At 34.7% G+C, this 20,272-nt stretch overlaps 1 non-coding gene across 1 annotated transcript; it reads right to left on the reverse strand.

Moving 5' to 3' along the window:
* Positions 1 to 9,652: 9,652 nt before the first annotated feature.
* Positions 9,653 to 9,724, reverse strand: LOC140876543 (small nucleolar RNA snoR60). Its single transcript, XR_012148848.1, has one exon. It is a non-coding gene; the product is annotated as a small nucleolar RNA snoR60 (small nucleolar RNA).
* Positions 9,725 to 20,272: the final 10,548 nt, after the last annotated feature.

Raw genomic sequence — 20,272 nt, forward strand, 5'->3', positions numbered from 1 at the left:
TAGGTGTATGTTAGATTATTTACATTTGGTTTTTATTATTATTGTTGGGTTTTATTAATGGGCTTGTATTATGGCCCAATTTGATTTGTCATTTGTAATAAAAGTGGGCCTGGTTTATGGTCCGTTCCCACCCTTAAATATGTATCCCTTACTTGTCATCAAAATTTATTGTAAATTTATTATACTTAGTGGGAGATAAATATTTGAAGACAATGGTGGGCCAGCAGACAATAAAGACCGAAAAAATGTAAATTGGAGGCTCAATGTAATAGGATTGCATTGCATACTTGCATATCACCTAGGATTGGACTTAGACTCGTGATTGGCAACCACGGGTCGATTAGATCTAGTCGTCGATCATCCTTTATTTAATATTTTATATTATTGTTGTATGCATGTTTAGACTAAATTGCATGAATCCCGCAAGCATACAAATTTTTAAATGATGAGACAAATTTTAAAATTAAAATCCCTCATTTTAAATATGATTTAAAATTAATATCAAGTTTAACAAAAAAGAAAATTATATATAGTTTATATTTTCGTACCTTCCATCAACTATCAGTGCATGATAGATGCTACCCGCGACCGTGATCCATCTCATATTATTGGGAAAGCCCGTTCGCCGGAAAGCTGTGCATTGAGTAGACAATTGTTGTAAGTTGGGTGGAACTCCCATGAAATCACCTCATATTATTGGGGGTCCACATGGCGACCGTCCATCATAACGTAATATTGATGAGTCAACTTGACATATCACTTTAAACGACATCATATTATTGGACCTTTTATTGGATGTGAGGTAAAAACATGGAGGTTGCTATAGTAGAAATTGGACTCTACCTTTTTAAAATTATAATTGGCTGATATTATTCGGGACTATAATTTGTAAATTAGGCTCCATGTTCCCACTAAAGAAAATGGTTTTCTCGTTTTCACTAGAGGGTGGTGAAATCGTTAAAATAGTGGGAGTGTAATTCATAAAATTAAACTCTCCTTATTTTATGTCTTATTAAATTAATTAAACAATCACTGATTATTGTTTGTTATTTTTCAGTATATCATTATGATGAATTCGCGTAATACACTGTTTTTTATTCTCGAACAACACAAACTGACTGGCGCAAACTATATGGAATGGTTCCGTAAGTTGAAGATTGTCTTGTGCTTGGAGAAGATTTTCTACGTGTTAGAAAAAGCTCCTCCGAAGGAAGCACCAGCTAATGTGAGTGCGGATGAATTGACAAAACTTGATAAATGGTGGGACCATGATATCAAGGCCAAATGCTACATGCAAGCTTCAATGTCTGATGAACTCCAAAGGCGATTTGAGAATGTCGTGAATGCTGCTGACATACACATACACCTCAAGGATCTTTTTGGGCTCAATCAAGAGCTGAGAGGTACTCCACTGTCAAGGAGCTAATGACGTGCCGCATGCGAGAAGGAACTTCGGTTCGTGAGCATGGGGTATACATGATTTGGCTCATTGAAAAGTTAGTGACTCTCGATTTGACATTAGAGTACGAACTATGTGCGGACTTACTGCTTCTTTCTCTTCCTTCGTCGTTTGACAGTTTTGTGGTGAACTTCAATATGAACAAGCTAGAGGCCACCCTTGAAGAGATGGTCAATATGCTTGTCAACTATGAGCCCACATTCAAGAAGGATAAGCCGGTTTTCTTGGTGGGATCCCCTTTGTCTGCTAAGAAGGGGACAAATGCAAAGGGTAAGAAGCGTTCTGCCCCACCCAAGAAAACTGGACCCAAGAAGAAGAACAAGACAAAGGCTTCAAACATGGACAAACATGAAGATGTTTGCCATCACTGCAAGAAACCCGGTCACTGGAAGCGCAACTCCAAAGAATATCTCGAGCAGTTGTGAACTGCAAAGGGTATGTTTTATATTGAAATAAATGTTTCACTTAATACTACTTCTTGGGTATTGGATACCGGATGTGGATCTCACATTTTCAATGATTTGCAGGTGATGTCAAGAAGTCGTAAGCTGAGGATGGGTGAGACCCAGTTGAGGCTCGGAAATGGTTCCAGAGTTGAAGCCAAAGCTGTGGGAGATGTTTGTTTAATTTTGCAGAACAATTTTAAGTTATTTTTGAGAAACGTTTTATTTGTGCCAGATTTGGTTAAAAACATCATTTCTGTTTCTATGCTTGATAGAGATGATTTTTCTTGCAATTTTGTGAATGAGATTTGCAATATTTACAAGAATGAATGTTTAATTGGATGTGGACAACTTGAAAATGATCTATATAACTTAAAATTAAAAGACATTCCAGTTAATTATGTTGATAAACCGATAACAACAATAAAAATGAAGAACGATAGTCAAAACCCGACAAATCTTTGGCACGCTAGACTAGGTCATATTTCCTCACGGAGGATGAACAAGTTAGTGGGAGAGGGCATGTTTTATATGTTAGACATAAACTCTCTACCTACTTGTGAGTCATGATTGAAAGGAAAAATGTCTAAGACACCTTTTAAGGGAAAGCCTGAGCGTAGTCAAAATCTGTTAGATTTGATCCATACAGATGTTTGTGGCCCATTTAGTATTGGTACTAAATCTGGTCACACCTACTTCATTACCTTTACTGATGATTATTCTAGGTATGTGTATTTATATTTAATGAAATATAAATCTGAATCATTTGAAAGGTTCAAATAATTCAAAACTGAATTAGAGAATCAACTAGGTAAAAGTATTAAAGCACTTTGATCTGATCTAGGTGGTGAATACTTGAGTACCGAGTTTTTAGACTATCTGAAAGAAAATGGAATTCTTTCTCAGTGGACTCCTCCTGCCACGTCTCAGCTTAATGGTGTAGCAGAATGTCGTAATCGAACTCTGTTGGACATGGTTCGATCTATGATGAGCTTCACTGAGCTCCCACCTTCATTTTGGGGCTATTCACTTGCAACAACAGTATTGTTGTTAAACAATGTCCACACTAAAGCAATGAATAAAACTTCATACGAATTATGGACTGACAAAACTCTTAAGTATTCGTATTTAAGGATTTGGGGATGTCCTGCTTACGTGAAGCAGACAGTGGGAGATAAGTAGGATAGTCGATCCACCTTGTGTTATTTTGTAGGGTATCCGAAGAATTCAATCAGATATTACTTCTATCATCCTACTGAAACAAAGATGTTTGTTTCTAGGAATGCCACCTTCCTTGATAAGGAGTTCTTAATTGATAGAAAAGGCAAAATGATGGAACTCGAAGAAGTTCGAAAAGAACCTAACATACTAAATAACGATCCTACACCTTAGGAACCATTAAATGACACGCCACCTCTTAGAAAATCTGGAAGGGCTCCTAAACCTCCTGATCAACTTAATCTCCTACTTGAAGGAGATCAAAGTGAACCAGACATTGGATATGATCCAAGAAACTTCAAGGAGGCAATTTTTTATGCTGATTCGAATTTATGGCTTGAAGCCATGCAGTCTGAAATAGACTTCATGCATGCAAACCAAGTTTGGTTCTTAGTAGATCCTCCGGATGGAATTGTTCCTATAGGGTGCAAATGGATCTACAAGAGAAAACTTGGGCCTGATGGTAAGGTACTGACCTACAAGGCACGATTGGTCGCAAAAGGTTATACATAAAGACAAGGTGTTGACTATGATGAAACCTTTTCACTAGTCGCAATGTTTAAGTCCATAAGAATCCTAATTGCCATAGCAGTTTGGTATGACTATGAGATATGGCAAATGTATGTGAAGACTGCATTCCTTAATGGAAACATTAAGGAAGAGATCTATATGATGCAACCCGAGGGATTCACATCCATGGGAAGCGAGCATAAGGTATGCAAGCTTCAGAGATCAATTTATGGTCTCAAACAGGCATCAATAAGTTGGAACCATAAATTTGATGAAACAATAAAGGACTTTGGTTTCATCAAGAACCCGAAGGAACCGTGCGTGTATAAGAAAGTAGTTAAGGATGCTGTGACATTCTTAGTACTTTATGTTGACGAGATCCTACTCATTGGGAATGATGTAGGGATATTACAGTCAACAAAGATATGATTGTCAGGTAGATTTTCGATGAAGGACTTGGGTGAAGCGTCCTATATTCTAGGAATACAGATCTATAGAGATAGGTCTAAGAGAATGATAGGACTCACTCAAGCGACCTACATCGACACCATATTGAAGAGATTCTCTATGGATGAGTCCAAGAGAGGGCATCTACCTATGTGTCATGGAGTTTCTCTATCCAAGTCAATGTCTTCCAAGACTGACGATGAGATAGAGAAGATGACACACATAGCATATGCATCATCTATAGGTAGTATCATGTATAGGATGATATCTACTAGACCGGATGTAGCCTTTGCTCTGAGTGTCACGAGCAGATATCAGGCCAACCCCGGTCAAATGCATTGGAAAGCTGTGAAGGATATTCTTAAGTACTTGAGAAGGACTAAGAATATATTCATGGTTTATGGGGGAGGAGAATTGAAATTGGAAGGCTATACCGACTCTAGCTTCCAAAGCGACGTGGATGACTCGAAATAAACCTCTGGATTTGTATTCATGCTCAATGGCGGTGCTGTCTCTTGGAAAAGTTCCAAGCAGGACACCACAGCAGATTCCACCACTGAGGCAGAGTACATTGCAGCATCAGCTGCTGCTAAAGAGGCTGTTTGGATGAGGAATTTCGTCCAAGAGTTGAGGGTCATTCCTGAAGCTGTTGGTCCAGTCCCGGTGTACTGTGACAACACTGGTGCCGTTGCTCAGGCAAAGGAACCAAGGTATCATCAAAGATCCAAAAACATACTGAGGAAATACCACATCATCCGGGAGATCGTGGAAAGAGGAGACATTACTATCGAGAGAGTGGCCTCTGCAGACAATATCACTGATCCACTTACTAAGCCCTTGCCAGGACTATTATTTGAAAAAAATCGCGAAGCAATGAGGCTACGTAGTATGACTAGTTGGCTTTAGGGAAAGTGGGAGATTGAAAGAGTGGGTGCCCTGCTAGCCAACTTGTGGCTAAGGGCCTATATAACTCTTTTTGTAAACAATCTTCGTTTAATATAATTTATATTATTCATTGGCAATTGTTATGTTGTGACGTACTATGCGATGTTTAGATAAATACCTTGAATATACTATAGTGCATGTAAGATGTGATAGTGAATTTGGATTACTATCATGAAACACATCTTGTAATCACTGTATATTCTAAACAGTTCCTAGTCAATTGAGCCATCCGCAATATGGATAAGTATCGCTCGAGATTGAGACTAACATTTGCGATGCCAAGTACCACGTTTCATTGGAATGAGACATAGAGATGTTTGAAGCATGCAAATGGATATTCATTGGATGGATGATCGAACTACCCTATTCGGACTTTCCAAGTGGTTTTCACTAATTGAGTGGATAGGTCCGTGGTTTTGGTTGTACACCATTAGTCCTTACCACTTGAAACATCATTAAGACTCTATATGCTAGTACTGTACTTTGACTCATTTACTAACTTCATGAGGGTCATCAGGTGTCGAGATTGGGTACAGTTACGATACATATAGGAGTCAGTGTTTTGTTGTCAAGGATTCACCACACGCTTGCGAGTGTGGATATCCTATGCAATCTAAGGAGATAACAGTGTGACAAATCTCTAGCCAGAGTACATGATGTGTTTTAGGTTACTTGGTTTCCTAGTTGCACATGCGATGTCACTGTTTAATCTTCAAGATATATTGCATAGTTATCGAATCTCGAACGACTCTTAATATACCAATGGTTGTTGATTCGATCGGGATATTTGGATGAAGGAACCGTACTGTACGCTAACCAAAACCCACTGGTTCTTTCAGGCACTATCAGCGATACCTAGGGAATCATGGGGCGATGTTGCTAGGCGCTCTTCCCATGATTCGATGGGCAAGTCGGAAATTGTTGTTCCGAGTCACAAGGAGTTGTGAACCCACGGCTAGTTGTATCCCTGAACCATTGAGGGTTACACAAGTAATAGATTTCTAATCCCCGTTGAGATAATTAAATTTAATGAGTTAAATTTAGCAAATGAGAAGTAAGACTTCTTATTAATGAGTAGAGGGAGTGAGATTTCCTAAAATGACATAGGGATGCCATTTTTGGAAACCACTGAATTCGGATCAGAAATTTTATCTTGGTTTTAAAATATGCAGAAAAGATTTCTGTACACATTGGTAAAATTGGTTTATCAATTTGAGTCACGATGAATTTTATATTAATTTTTGAACATGCGGGCTTTGCTTGTCAGACTTGAACTTATGACTAATGGGCCCTAACAGCCCGTATTATAAATAAGTTATTGTAGTATAGAAATTAAGAGACAGCTCATAATTTTCGAAACCTAGAGAGCACTTTCTCCCTAGGGTTCGGCCACCCCCCGCCCTTCCTCTCTCTCAGTGTTCGAAATTTTCAGTCTGCAAATTTTAGAATTTGCAGTCTGATTTAACAGATCAGATCTGTTTATTCTCTTCGTAGAAACTTCTGATAGACTTTCTAGTGTAGTCTGTCAGAGGGATTAAGAATTCTGTTCGTGGACCTGATTCAAGAGTTTATCGATCGAGTCATCAGTTCCTGGGATATACAAGAAGAGCAGATTTATTCTGTTGGAGTCCATAACCTCAAGTTCAGATTTGAGAGGTAAAATTTAATTCTGTTTTATTTTACTTGTTTTTTTTAATCGTTAGGATTTGATATCCACGATCTGGAATCGTTCTATATCAGAAAAATAAATTTTTAAACTTCCGCTGCTACCGGTATCATATCTGACAGATTCGGGAACCTTTTCCAACACTTAGTACGTATGGTATGGCCAATAATCAATAGCAAGCGATTAGTTTGAAACAAAAAACACCTCACGTTCGTTCGTATGCCCCCTTTCTTTGGTATGGCTGCCTACAAAAAATAAAACACATCATCGTCCTACTCGGCGATCGTGGCTGACATGGAAGAAGTTAACAACAACCGTCGATCGCCTTTAATATTTTGCATCGCCAAAACCACAGTTGAGTAGATTCTACACGCAGGGTAGTGCCCTGTGGGTGACGTGGCGGCTCATGATTGGTTAAAATCAGTGGGTCCCACGTGGGACCCACTAATTTTGACCAATCATGGGGTTACACATCACCCGCAGGGTAGTGCCCTGCGGGCGGAATGTACTAAACCCAAAACTATGTCAGTTTGTTGTTTGATTCAACCTTTTTATTTCAAAGTTCAAGGGCTCCTCATTCGAAACAGAGAAATTTCAACATCTACGGAATTGGAAATTCGAATATACGAAGACGACATTTGATCAAATTTAGATGGGTGAAAGTCTATGCACGCAAATGCCACAACAAAAATAGGGCCAACTGGCACTACAAGAAAAAAGGGAAACGACAACGGATATGCAACAGTAAATATCTGTTGTCGTAGGGGTCAAAAAACCGTTGTACTTTAAGGTGTTGTCGAAAGTATAGCATACAACAACGGTTTATATCCGTTGTGGATTCTAACATACGACAACGGATATGCAACAGTAAATATCTGTTGTCGTACACAGTATTTGACCACGGATTATAACAGTTGTCTTAAGTTTCCTTTAACGACAGTTATAAACTGTTGTCTATGTTGACATACCACAACAGATTTGCAACGGTTTATATCAGTTGTCGTAGACATTATTCAACCACATTTTAAAACCGATGTCTTATGTAAGTGTTTGCTTATTATTCAACCACGTTTTAAAACCGTTGTCGTATGTTGTTTTTTACAACAATTTTAAACCGTTGTTTTAATTTGATTTTCAAAACAGTTATTATTCGTTGTCCTCAACATTACAAATGAAAAAAAATTAAAATTTATAAAATAAAATTTAATATACAATTTTTCAATATTACAAATCAATATTCTTATTCTAAATTCAAAATCAATCTACACTAAAAAATATATAGACCGAGTTATGAACTAATCTATATAAATTAACTCGGAACTTTCCAATAGATCGAGTTATGAATTAATATATATAAATTAACTTGGAACACTCCTTCCAGAATAACATCCACCATTATCCTCTGCATCACGACTATCTGCACAAGTTGACGAATTCAAGTAACAGAAAAGATGTCAAAATTCTGGAATTCAAATCCATAAAACAAATATGTCGGGAAGATCGACTTGATAGAAAATTTCCAATACAGTTATTCAAACAATCCGCATCTTACTGAACCATCTTAGAGGATAAACAAAGAATCGCAGTAAGCAACAAAGACCGCGTGACATCTTCCTGGCAAAATAGTACTTAAAGAACACCAGCATATAAATAAATTATAGACAACTATGTTTACCATATAAGTTGTAATGTTTCGAATAGTATCAACAACAATATAACATCAACATTTCCTATATATTGTGTGGAAAAGTGAGTTAAATATATTAAACCAATGTTAAGATATACCTGTTTGTTTCAACAAGAAGCAACAAATAAAATGTTCAACTACATAATATACTCAACGATATTAATGGACTAAGGGAGCAGTCATTATAGAAGGGGAAACTGTCCTCTTGCAGTTTTGGACGACTCAAAGAGGATCCTGTAGCTCAAGATTAATCGGAAACAACATACATTGTGAAATTAGGGACACAAAGAGCCATCAATTGATCGAGCATCACCACTGCTACCATTGCTTCCACCACCGGGACAACTGCATTGTGAAATCATATCAGAAATTAGGGAATAGAGAAGCCTGCTGGGATCGAATTCAGACATATATAGAGTCCACAGTCAAAAGAAGTAACAACTTTGGATGAAAAGTAAACGATTTAAAAAAGAGGATGCAGAGTGACTGACGTCGAGGAAAAACACATGGATGGCATCCTTGTGCTACAAGTTCCACCTCTTGTTTGTCCTTACTCGTGGTATTTTTCCTCCTTTGCTAGAAGGAACACCAGATAACATCAATGAAATGAATCAAGCACATATTTAAGACTTATGGCCTCACAAAGAGCATTGGACAAGTGTCCAAATCATAAACTTGCAGAACTAATCTACAAAATAATAGCAAAATATTATGTCTAATTGTGATAATTTTGGGGTATCTAAAGATGTTATTCAGTTGATTGGTTGATAAAGTAAGTTCAAGCTCATTGAAATTACACGTTACACCAAGCAACATAGACATTTAGCAGACAAAATTTCACCTCACTTTTGCCTACTTTGACCTGAATAAATCAGGCTCAGTAACTGATGATAAAATTGTTCAATATAGCAAGAAAAAAGCATGCCTATGTGGGGGAAGAGAAAAAAGAGATGACATACAGAGATTGAGGCTGTTGGCTGGAAAGCTATTCTCATATAAATTGTTTCTCCATTTGATATTCAACCCTGAAAATGTATCTGTTTCTCCCTTAATATAATCCACTACATAATAAGAGATATTAGTGGTTTAAAGGCATGAAAATAATTTTAAAAAAGAACTCAAACTCGAGTACTTCCACCCAGTACAAACTTTAACTGGTCTGCAGGCGAGCTCCACACAAGTAGCTCAACATCTACAAAGTACGAATAAAGGTGAAAAACAATGATAAAATATAAATATTCAAGGAACAAAGTAATTAGTATATTAAATTCAATGAACACATTAAAGACTCGGTTTTTGCATCACCCATAATGTCTTGAAGGGGAATCCGAGTAGCTCTTCATTTTTTTGTTCATAGATGTAAATCAAGAAAGATAATTCCAGTAGTCAATTTTGGAGATAGGCACTCCCATGAAGAACCAACAAGGTAAACATAAATGAACAAATTTTAAAACTTTGGAAGTACCAAAATAAAGGGGCAAAAACGTTATCAGTGCCCATTACAGGAAATGCTACTGTCATATCTCTGAAAAGAACAGTAATTTTTTGGGTTTAGAAGATGTATATACTTGAGATGAGGAAGAGTCATATTCTTGATGAGAGTTGGATTTTTGGAGACAAATTCCTTCCATTCATCTTCATATATCCTTCCATCGCCTTTTGTATCCGCCTCAGAGAACGTCTAATTATAAAAGGAAAAAAAAGATTAATGGAGTGAAAATATGGACATTCAATCGAGAGATCAAGAAAATGTAGTAGCTAAATTAGTAGACCTTATCCACAATTAGTTCAATGAAATCCTCAGATAATACGAGGTCCGATTCTTGTAATACTGCCAACACCATCTCTCTCAGCTGTTAATTTTTGCAAATGTTCGGATTATTTAAAGATTAAACGAGGATTCGTCTTCACGTCACCAATGACTGACCATGATCTATTTATTTGCCTCCAATTCCTAGAAGTAAAACTCACGGAAGAATGGCTGAAACCTCCAAAAAATCCGCGCATTCACTTCACATAAGGGGCTGCAGCTCACCATAGCTGTGACATGAAGTTTTGGATCCTAAGATTTTGCATATATATATAGGTGAAAATGGAGAAGAAGCTTCACAACTTTATCATGTCCTGAATTAAATCCCAGCTTTATCACCTAAGGGCATTTACAAGAACAGAATTCAATCAAACAAAGATATAATAAAAAAATATACAGCATGCAACATTGACAGGTGCCCACGACACATTGACCAACCCCTAGGTTTGTTCATTCGAAAACCACTATTTGAGAACGACAAATTTTTTGATCAAACTACCCCTATAAATGGATTATCTAGCTCAATGCAAGGAATAATTTTGACAGCTAAACAAGAAAGTGCATCATTATTACACGCACATCCAGATTCAGAAGATGGACCCTGTCCATGATGAATCTCACCAGGAGCTTCTGAAGGTCGACATCATGTATCACCTGCATCATATCATCACCCACGGGTAAATAGGCCGAGTTCTTGATACTAAAATATCATAGAGGGTATGTTCTAGTTTTAGTTCTTTTCACCTGATCATAGCCTCTCTGCAAAAAAGACGAATAAATCGAGCAAAATGGCTTCATACCTTCAGTAGCTAAACAAGCCGCGAAGGTGACGGCTTGCTGTTCGGCTATCCCCACATCGAAACATCGGCCAAGGAAACGTTTCAGGAATATGTAAAGCCCGGTGCCCCCTCCCATAGCAGCATGAATTGCTAAAAAGTAAAATATTGTCATCTCGCTTCGCTTAGGCTATTAAAGACTCCGCAAAGTATTGAGTATAGAAAAGGGTGTTCACTTTACCCTTCATATGTTTCCCTGTTCTGGGATCAAACTTCACTACACCTGATAAAAACAAAAACAAAACTTTTACACATAAGAAAAGTTCTAGTTAGAACTTATTTGTTTCGAAAACAGATTAATTACTATATTCTTGTGTACACGTATCATGCATTTTATCAGAAGCAACTTCAACAGGAGGGTATCCTTTGCCTTTTTCTGTGACAATGTGAATCATTACAGGCCCTGGTGCCGGCATCTCTTTCACCTTCTTCAAAATATGGACGAGGTCTTCCACGTTGTGGCCGTCCACCGGATCGATGTAATATATGTCGAGATCCTCAAAAATATAGTGCATCACTATTACACGCATATCCATATTCAGAAGATGGACCCTCAGTTTTAAATGGTAGCTGAATAGTCTTGGAAGCGCGTCCTAAAGATGATAGGTCCATTAGAGGGCCAGACACAAATACATAATCCCGGTCGATTGACTCCAATGAATCCATGAATGTTAAGTCCATTCAAATTATATCACAACAATAAACATCTCCAAACAAGACAAACAACTATCGAAGCCGACATGGAAAGTCAATTAATCCATACTTACAACTCAAACCATTGATTTAATGCATAAAAAAATTCAGAAGGAGATAAAATTAAACAAAACTCATAAACAAAAATATAAAATTCCAGAGAAGAGAGAATTGTAGTAACTTCATGAACTGTAACCAGAGAAAACGATAAGGAGGTTTCTTCTCTTGTCCTCCATAACTGCATCAACTTTTGAATACTAGAAAAAAGATGTGGATTAAAAAAAAAATTCCAGACCCAAAGAGGATAAAAAAAATCCATTTTTTTTTAAAATCGATACAGTTTTCTTTTCTACTCTAAATTCACACGTTGAGATCTTTCCTTGTCTATAACCAAATCTCATCTAAATCTTAAACCAAACTGACCAAAAAAATACATTAAAAACAAGATGGTAAATACAAAAAAAAAAAATACTAGAAAAAATATACAAAATCAAGAGTCTCACCATTTCCTACCTTCTGCACAAAAACCTACTTAAAATCACTTTATCCGCAGCGCTCAGAAACCATAGAACCTGTAAAATTGAACGACACAAAATATATGAACACATGATATGCAGTGCACAAAAGGTTTAAAAAATAAATAAATAAATGCCAATCTGATTCATTTTTTGTCGTAATAAAACCTCATAAAACGGAGGAAAATACAGAGAAGCCAACGGAGAGCCTGGAGGCCGAGGGTTCGAGCAAGAGAACCTTGGATCCGATCTTCAACCTTTGCGATTCCAAAATATAAGGAATTTCAGGATCAAAGCGAAGAAATATAACGAATAATATTCGCGAGATATGACAAAATTTTGAATCTGGTGGTGCCTACGGACCCGCCCAGAACATGTTCTAAAATTAAAGAGTAAAATCCCCTGAACACCTTCTGAATTCTCAGAGCAGACTCCGAGCGTCGATCGAAACCGACGACCACCACATCTGTGAACCAATATCCAGCCGCGGATGCCTCTTCGAGCCACTACACAGCGGAGAATCAGAGCTTCGGTAGTCATATTCCTCCTGCACAGAAGAAAAGCGAAGATGGCAGATTGGGGATGGGGTTAGGGTTTTACAGGAAAATGTTTGAGAACGAAACGAAACGAAGAGAAGAAAAGAAAAGTGTGTTTTGTTCAAATAATTTTTATTATTATTTTATATTCATTTTAATTTTAAAAAGAAATTCAAACACAATATTTTTACACAACGGTTTATTAAAACCGTTGTCATAGAGCTCCAAAAGCACGCCCATAGACAACGATTAATTAAAACCGTTGTCGTAGGCCATAAAAAACCCGCTCATAGACAACGGTTAATTAAAACCGTTGTCTTTGACACATATACGACAGCGGTTTTTTAAAAACCATTGTGCTTTTTCATTAAAATACGGCCAACGACAACGGTTTTTGTAAAAACCGTTGTTAAAGGCCAAAAGACAACAGTTTATGTATAAAACCATTGTCTTTTTAGTGTGGTTAATTAGCATATTTGTTGTAGTGTGATTTGCTTCAATTCAAGGTGATATGTTCCTTTCTTCTATTTGTTCATGATTTCGTTCAATTTTCATTTTCTTTTCACCATACCCACATTGTTTTTTATTATTTGTCAACTCTCCACGGCTCAGTAAAGACTTTTATTTGGTCTTTTTAGTTTATTTATTTGCTTTCATTTGCTGATTGCTTAATGTGGGTATTCAACGTATTAAACTTATTGGATTTCATGTGCTAATTGGTTCAATTAGTATTCAGCATATTACCTTGATGCGATTCTGGGTTGCGTTTTTCCTTTAATTTGTTGCTTATTATTTTTAAAGTGTTCGTTTCCCTGTTCTGCGCAAAAATTAGATCACTTTGAACTATAGCTATTGTTTTCTCATACTAAGTTATCTCAAAACAAAATACCCTGGAAGGATAATCCAGTATTGCATTGATTTATGAGTATATTAGGATCAATCATCGGTTTTTCACTCACAAACAAATTGTGACAGTAAATCCACTTTCTTATTTTTCTTGGCCCATGTCTATGGTGCATTGCATTTATGCTCTTCAGTAGGAATCTTAACAGATAAAATTTCAAGGAGCAGATAAAATGAGCAAATAAGTTTAGATCATACTTCGGCAAAACCACCTGTGTTTGCTACAACCCATTTCTTTCGAACTTTACCGCTTCCTCACTCGAACCCGATAAATACCTACAGCTACGGGATTGGAAATCGATTATACATAGAAGAAACTCTAGATTTGCTGAAATTTTAATGGACAAATCATTCAAATGTTCCACGCACAAGGTCTTACACCTCTGATTTTTGTTTGTTTTTCTTTTATATATTAAATTTTTCGATTTCCTCAACAAACTGCACAATTAGGCCATCTCCAACCCATATCCTCTATTTTTCATCCTCTATCCTCTGAAATAGAGATTTGTGATCTTTATTTTTCAAAACCTTCTCCAACCCATATCCTCTATATATTACCAAATACTCCTTTTTAATATTTTTTTTTCTTTTACAACACACACATATATAATTTAATAATTATATAATATAGATTTCAACTAAATTATTTTGATTAGTTGATTCAACTAAAAATCGTGTAATTTATTAATAATTATGTATTATATTATTAAGCACAAAATCTAAAAATTTATTTGACTAAATTAAGTCGACAATAAATGTTTGTAATAAATTGTCTTTTTAATAAAATGTTTGTACTAAAATATGTTGTGTTTTTTTATCATTATTTTGTTCATTATTTTCATTTAGTGTTTTTTTTTATAAATATTAAAATAACAATTAATTTATGAAAAAATATAAAAAACTTCAAATAAAATTATCATAATTAAATAAATGAAACACTAAACTAATTACAAAAATTTTAAAAAATAAAATGCAACAAAATAATAAACAAATTACATGCAAGGACTTATTTATAATTTGGAGGATGACATTTTCGTAATTAATGTCATCCTCCATATAATCCTTTATATGAACAGTGATCCTCCATCCTCCATTTATGGAGGATCACTGTAGCACTCTTCAAAATGGAGAGTTCTTTTAGAGGAGGGTTGGAGAGCAAACCCTCCTCTATAATGGAGGAATAAGGAGGGTTGGAGATGCCCTTACATTACCATCGGAGTGAATTTTCATTTCTTAACAAGGTTTCGTGGCTGATTTTTTTTTATTTTTTCCGTACCTATGTTACCCACATTGTGGTGTATTATTTGACAATTCCATACACTGTCCAATAAACACTTTCATGTAGATTTTCTATTCACCCCATTTTTGTTTTTTATTTTCTGTTTTGCTGTGATATTTGTTTCAATCAGTGCATGCCATATAAGCTTAATACGATTATAGCTATGCTCTGAGTCATTTTTGCCTTCGGGTATTAATCCAAATTCTCTTATGCTTCTACTGCTTCTTCGGGCCTTTATGAGATGTCTATGCTTTTAAGTTAACATTTTTTGTGGATGAATGTACTGTATATAGGCTTTGAAATCCCATAAAAAAAAAAATTAAAACTGGGCTTTGGTGTTAAATGTCATATAAAATAACCGACGACACTTGACACCTCATATACCGAATCAAAATATATAAACTTTTACATTATTCCGCTTCTCTACCGGCTTACAAATATTTAACATATATTATTTTTTCTCAGTTTCATTGTCGCCAAAGATTGGAGATTGAAAGGATGCGAGCAAAAAGTAGTAATTAGAACTGCATGCAATAACTGACGAAGCCTTATTCTACGGAAAAATGGGTATACACTTTTTCACTCTTTCTTTTTTCGATCAGCTTACAAATACTTTACATCAATATTTTTTCCTAAGTTTAATTTCCATCGAATTATATATTAAATTTCATATCATTCCCATATTTTGTTTTGCAAACATATGCTTTTATATTCTCAGTTTCAAGATTTTGTAATACGCCCACAGTTTCATTTCAATAAAATATTTATAATTAAATTGTGATAACTGTTTTTAGTCTTTACTTACTGTGAAATTAATTATTTATATTGACTTTCATTAATCTTATACTCTTATAATTTTTTTATTATTAAAATCTTTTTAATATACACAAATAGATTTTTTGTATTATGCAAGAAGAGGCAATTATGAAAATTGACCTTTTTAACAATTTTAAAACACTTTGTATTTGTATGATCCAATACTTTCTATGATTTATAAAATTGTGTTTTATGTATAGTGCAAGGAGATGAAATTTTACTCTTTTTTGGGTTAATATAAAGTTTAATTTGTTTTAGTTCAATGAAGATATGATATGCAAAGGTGGATAATGGAAGTGTGAAATATTTTTCTGTAATTAAATTACATGAGAAAGCAAGAGGGCATGGCTTCTATTTAATACCCTTTGAGACATGAAGTCTTTATGTTATGTAGTGTACTATATTTTAAATCACATGTTATGTGCATCCATTCTCTATACTAATTTTAGTTTTATTTTAAATTTTATTTTTGAAAACATCTATATTTATTTTTTAAAATCACCAATATTTCTAGATAGTTTGATCATTTTCTAATACGGATCTCTTCTCTACTTGAAATAATTTCATTGTCATTTTGTTTTGGAAGATATCAAAGAGTATCTGTTTCAATTATTGATGAAATTAGGCCTCAAAAAATGATGAGAATATGGAGATCAAATTTGGTAAAGTTTTGAAAAGGAGCCATTCCATCCTACCTATTCTTTTGTTCTATTTATATAGTTTAAAATAATGGTGAATATTAAACTTACTTCAATCTCTCTTGAAATCATTTTTGTACTTCATTGTTTTGGAAGGTCACTATTGTTTGCCTCACTTTGAAGTTTGTATTTTGCTTCATAGAATACGATCTTCCATTCCATTGACCATCCTTAGTTTCATCCTTGAATCCTTGAATGGATCATTCAAGATTCCTTATACGATCTAATTACGTAACATACTTTCGGATTATCTCTTTCTATTTAATTAAACCTGAGCCCACAATAAAAACTGTTCGTACGTTGGTGCGTCAATTTTTCTTTATTTTCTTTTTGTATGGCCAATGGCCATCTTCCCTAAAAAACTGCTTTTATTTTTCTTTAAAAAATTAATTAAAAATCTTGATCTCAACGATACTTTGCTGAATGTGGGTCACGAAATGACACAACAAACCAGAAACAGCCGATCTCCACCTCTTCAATACAAATTCATTCAGCAACTTCGGGTATATGCATTCCTATGATTCTACTGTTTCAAAGCAATACATGGTCCTCAGCTTTCTCATTAAAAGTTGCAAATTACGTGACTCTGTTTCTCGGAAATCTCAGCATCAATAGCAACTCCGTGTAGTTACGGATGCCATCTTTGCATTTCTAGCACATTCTTTGGTGAGACCTCTTATCTCGATTGTGATACTTACACTTTTTAGTATGTTTATTTCATTTGATTTCTATGTACTTCTCTTGGTTCTGTTATTATGTTACGCAAACAACATGTTTGACAAAATAAAAAGCTCAATGTTCCAAAGCCAATAATACACCTCTTATGGCGGTTTTTAAAGCTAAGTTACATAGATGCTACTCATGCTAGATTCACCATCAACTTACTGATATTTTAAAAAAAGAGATGAGTAAATACACATGTTGTTATGCTGATGCACCCGGGTCTTATTGTGTGTTCTTATACAATAAAAACAATTCACAACTTATCTCTCTTAGTTTGAGTGAATTTCCCGGTTGTAAAAATAACTTAATAAATTTTTATTCTGCCAATCCTAAAATTATGTCTTCCTGTTTAGATTGTTATCAAACTGATTAAGGCCTTGGGTGAACTCTAAAAGCATTCCAATGGAATAGATATTATGGTGATTCATATTTATTTTTGATTCACACTTATTTCATATATTTTTTGTTACTGCGGAGTATGCAAGTTAACATAAAATGTAAGCAATTTGTCTTTGCTATGTGATACTTGGGCAGGTTGTTATCTTGGGTTCATATGTATGTATTCCCCAGATTGGTTTGTTTGCTCTTTTCAGGGCTCTATCTCAAAGTGGGATTGCCAAGAATATACAGGTATCATTTGCAGTCTTAATTTTGCCTTTGCTTGGTTTTCCACCGTATATTAAAAACTTTCAATGTCTTCCTATATCAGGTTATGGCAAAGGCTCGAGAACACAGATGGGAGCCGAAAGATTGATGTAGAGAAATAAAAGTTGAATGAAACAAGTCTCTTTGTTTATGAAAATATTTGTTACTTAATTCCAAGGCATATGGATTTAAGGTTTGATCCAAATTAATGTTATGTAAACATCCCACTATTTGGTTTATGAAGAAGGAACACTTTTGTGTCATATAAATAACATGGGAATGGGAATGGTAATGCCTTTGATCATCAATTACCTACTCAGTTTTTGAGAACATCTGGGTACAACTCTAACCAAATATAAGTTTCAAACATATTTTAGTTATCTTATTTGATTGCATTAGATTTAATTTCATAACATGTATTAAGTTATACATGAAGGTGTTCGCCACTTTTTTTGGTTACACACGCAATGCGTGTGCCATGTATGCTAATTTATTATTAATTTATTAGGTTAAAGTATGTACGTGTGTGCATGTATATACTTACATGTACAATTTGTTCATCTTCATTTTGCTATTGTAATGAATAGTGAGTACATAATTAATAGAATGACTATATTTGACAATGCTGATGTTTGTGAAGATATTATGAAGCTACTGATGGAGGTCATGAAAAAAAATTCATATGCTGAACTGTTGCATCGAATGCATGATTTTTCCTCCATTGAAGATGTAGCACTTCAAATATGCAAGAATGTTGGAGTAGATAAGCGTAGCTACAATAATCTTACAGCTGACCAAGTTGTTGCTATTTGGATTGATGGAAATAATTTTTATATTCCATATGATAGGAACATAATGCTTTATGTGTCTGATGGAAAAAAAACATATAATAAAATATTAGTTTGGTTGTAATGACCCCCTAAAATATCCACGTATTTTTTCAAGCGGTGAAAATGGATGGCACCAGAATATTACTAAATTTAAAATTCAAGAATTGTTCTCGAGTCGTAACATGCGACTGTGAATCAGACAAATGTTTCCTCCGTAGAATCTATTCTTCAATCAGAACAACGAGGCATGATGTCCGAATTGTTCCAATCTATTTAATATATCAGCTATAAAATCATGCCGGCAAGTTAGTGTTTGTTTGTTTATATAATATAGCATTATGATTTTATTTCAAATAATAAATGGTAGTTTTAAATTTATACTTCAAATTTATTTACTCACAACTTGATTCTTTGTACTTGTTAATTATCATGCTTCATAATTAAATAAACTGATAATTTCATTTAACATTGCAAAAAATCTGTAAAAGTATTTAATTTTATTTTGATTTGATTTTTTGACCTTAAAAATTACTTTAAAAATGTATTTATTCAACTATGCATATAAATTTTTATTCATAAACTATTTTTAATATCTTTACAGTTTTTAGTAGAGAAAACATCAGGATGGTTTTTTTGCCGAGAGTACTATTGCTATAAATTTCAGATCGGGAGTCACATTCAATTGATTCTTTTTTATTCAAGGAGGTTGTTGCAACAATATGCAGTTGAAATTTACATCAAACTTGAAACGACATGATTGGATTATTGCAGAAATAATCAAGCTGAATTAAGATTTGAGTATTATCAAGGTATTGTTGATAGCATCAGTTGTGGAGAAAAATAGGACATGTGATTGGAAAAAGAATTGTACTTTCTGCATCATTTATTGGAGGTCCAAGAGACATGCGAAAAAGATATTTAGATGCTAAGGCATTGGTAAAAAGATTCGAAAAACCAAATCTTTTTATAATGACTTGCAATCCGAAGTGGCAAGAGATGGCAAATAATTTAATAGGGAGACAACAACCTCACGATCGGCCGGATTTGACAGCTAGAGTTTCCGATCAAAATTCCAAGACTTGAAAAAAAAAGTAATTCATAAAGAAGCATTTGTAAAAAATTTTTCCTATGCTTATGTAGTTGAATTCCGAAAACGAGGCTTACCTCATATTCATATGTTGATCATATTGAAGCAATAATATAAGATAAATAGTGCTGATCAATTTGATGATTATGTTTCAGCTGAATTACCTATTGCCTAAAAAAGAGAATAATCCAAGCTTATTTAACCTTGTGGTGAAGCATATGATGCACGGACCTTGTGGATATTTGAATAAAACAAACTCTTGAATTATCAACGGGCAATTTAAGAGTCATTATCAATGAAATATTTGCAAGATAACCGTTCAAGGAGAAGATGGTTATCCTATTTACTGGAGAAGGAATGATGGCCAAACGACATACGTAAGAAGAGCTAAATTAAATAATCAGTGGGTTGTCGCTTACAACCCATACCTTCTTATGAGATATGATTGCCACATAAATGTTGAAGTTTGTTTTGGATTGAATGCGGTTAAGTATCTATACAAATATATTTACAAAGGTCATGACAA

Source organism: Henckelia pumila, chromosome 1 (genome assembly GCF_033568475.1).
Source record: "Henckelia pumila isolate YLH828 chromosome 1, ASM3356847v2, whole genome shotgun sequence".
Classification (NCBI taxonomy): Eukaryota; Viridiplantae; Streptophyta; class Magnoliopsida; order Lamiales; family Gesneriaceae; genus Henckelia; species Henckelia pumila.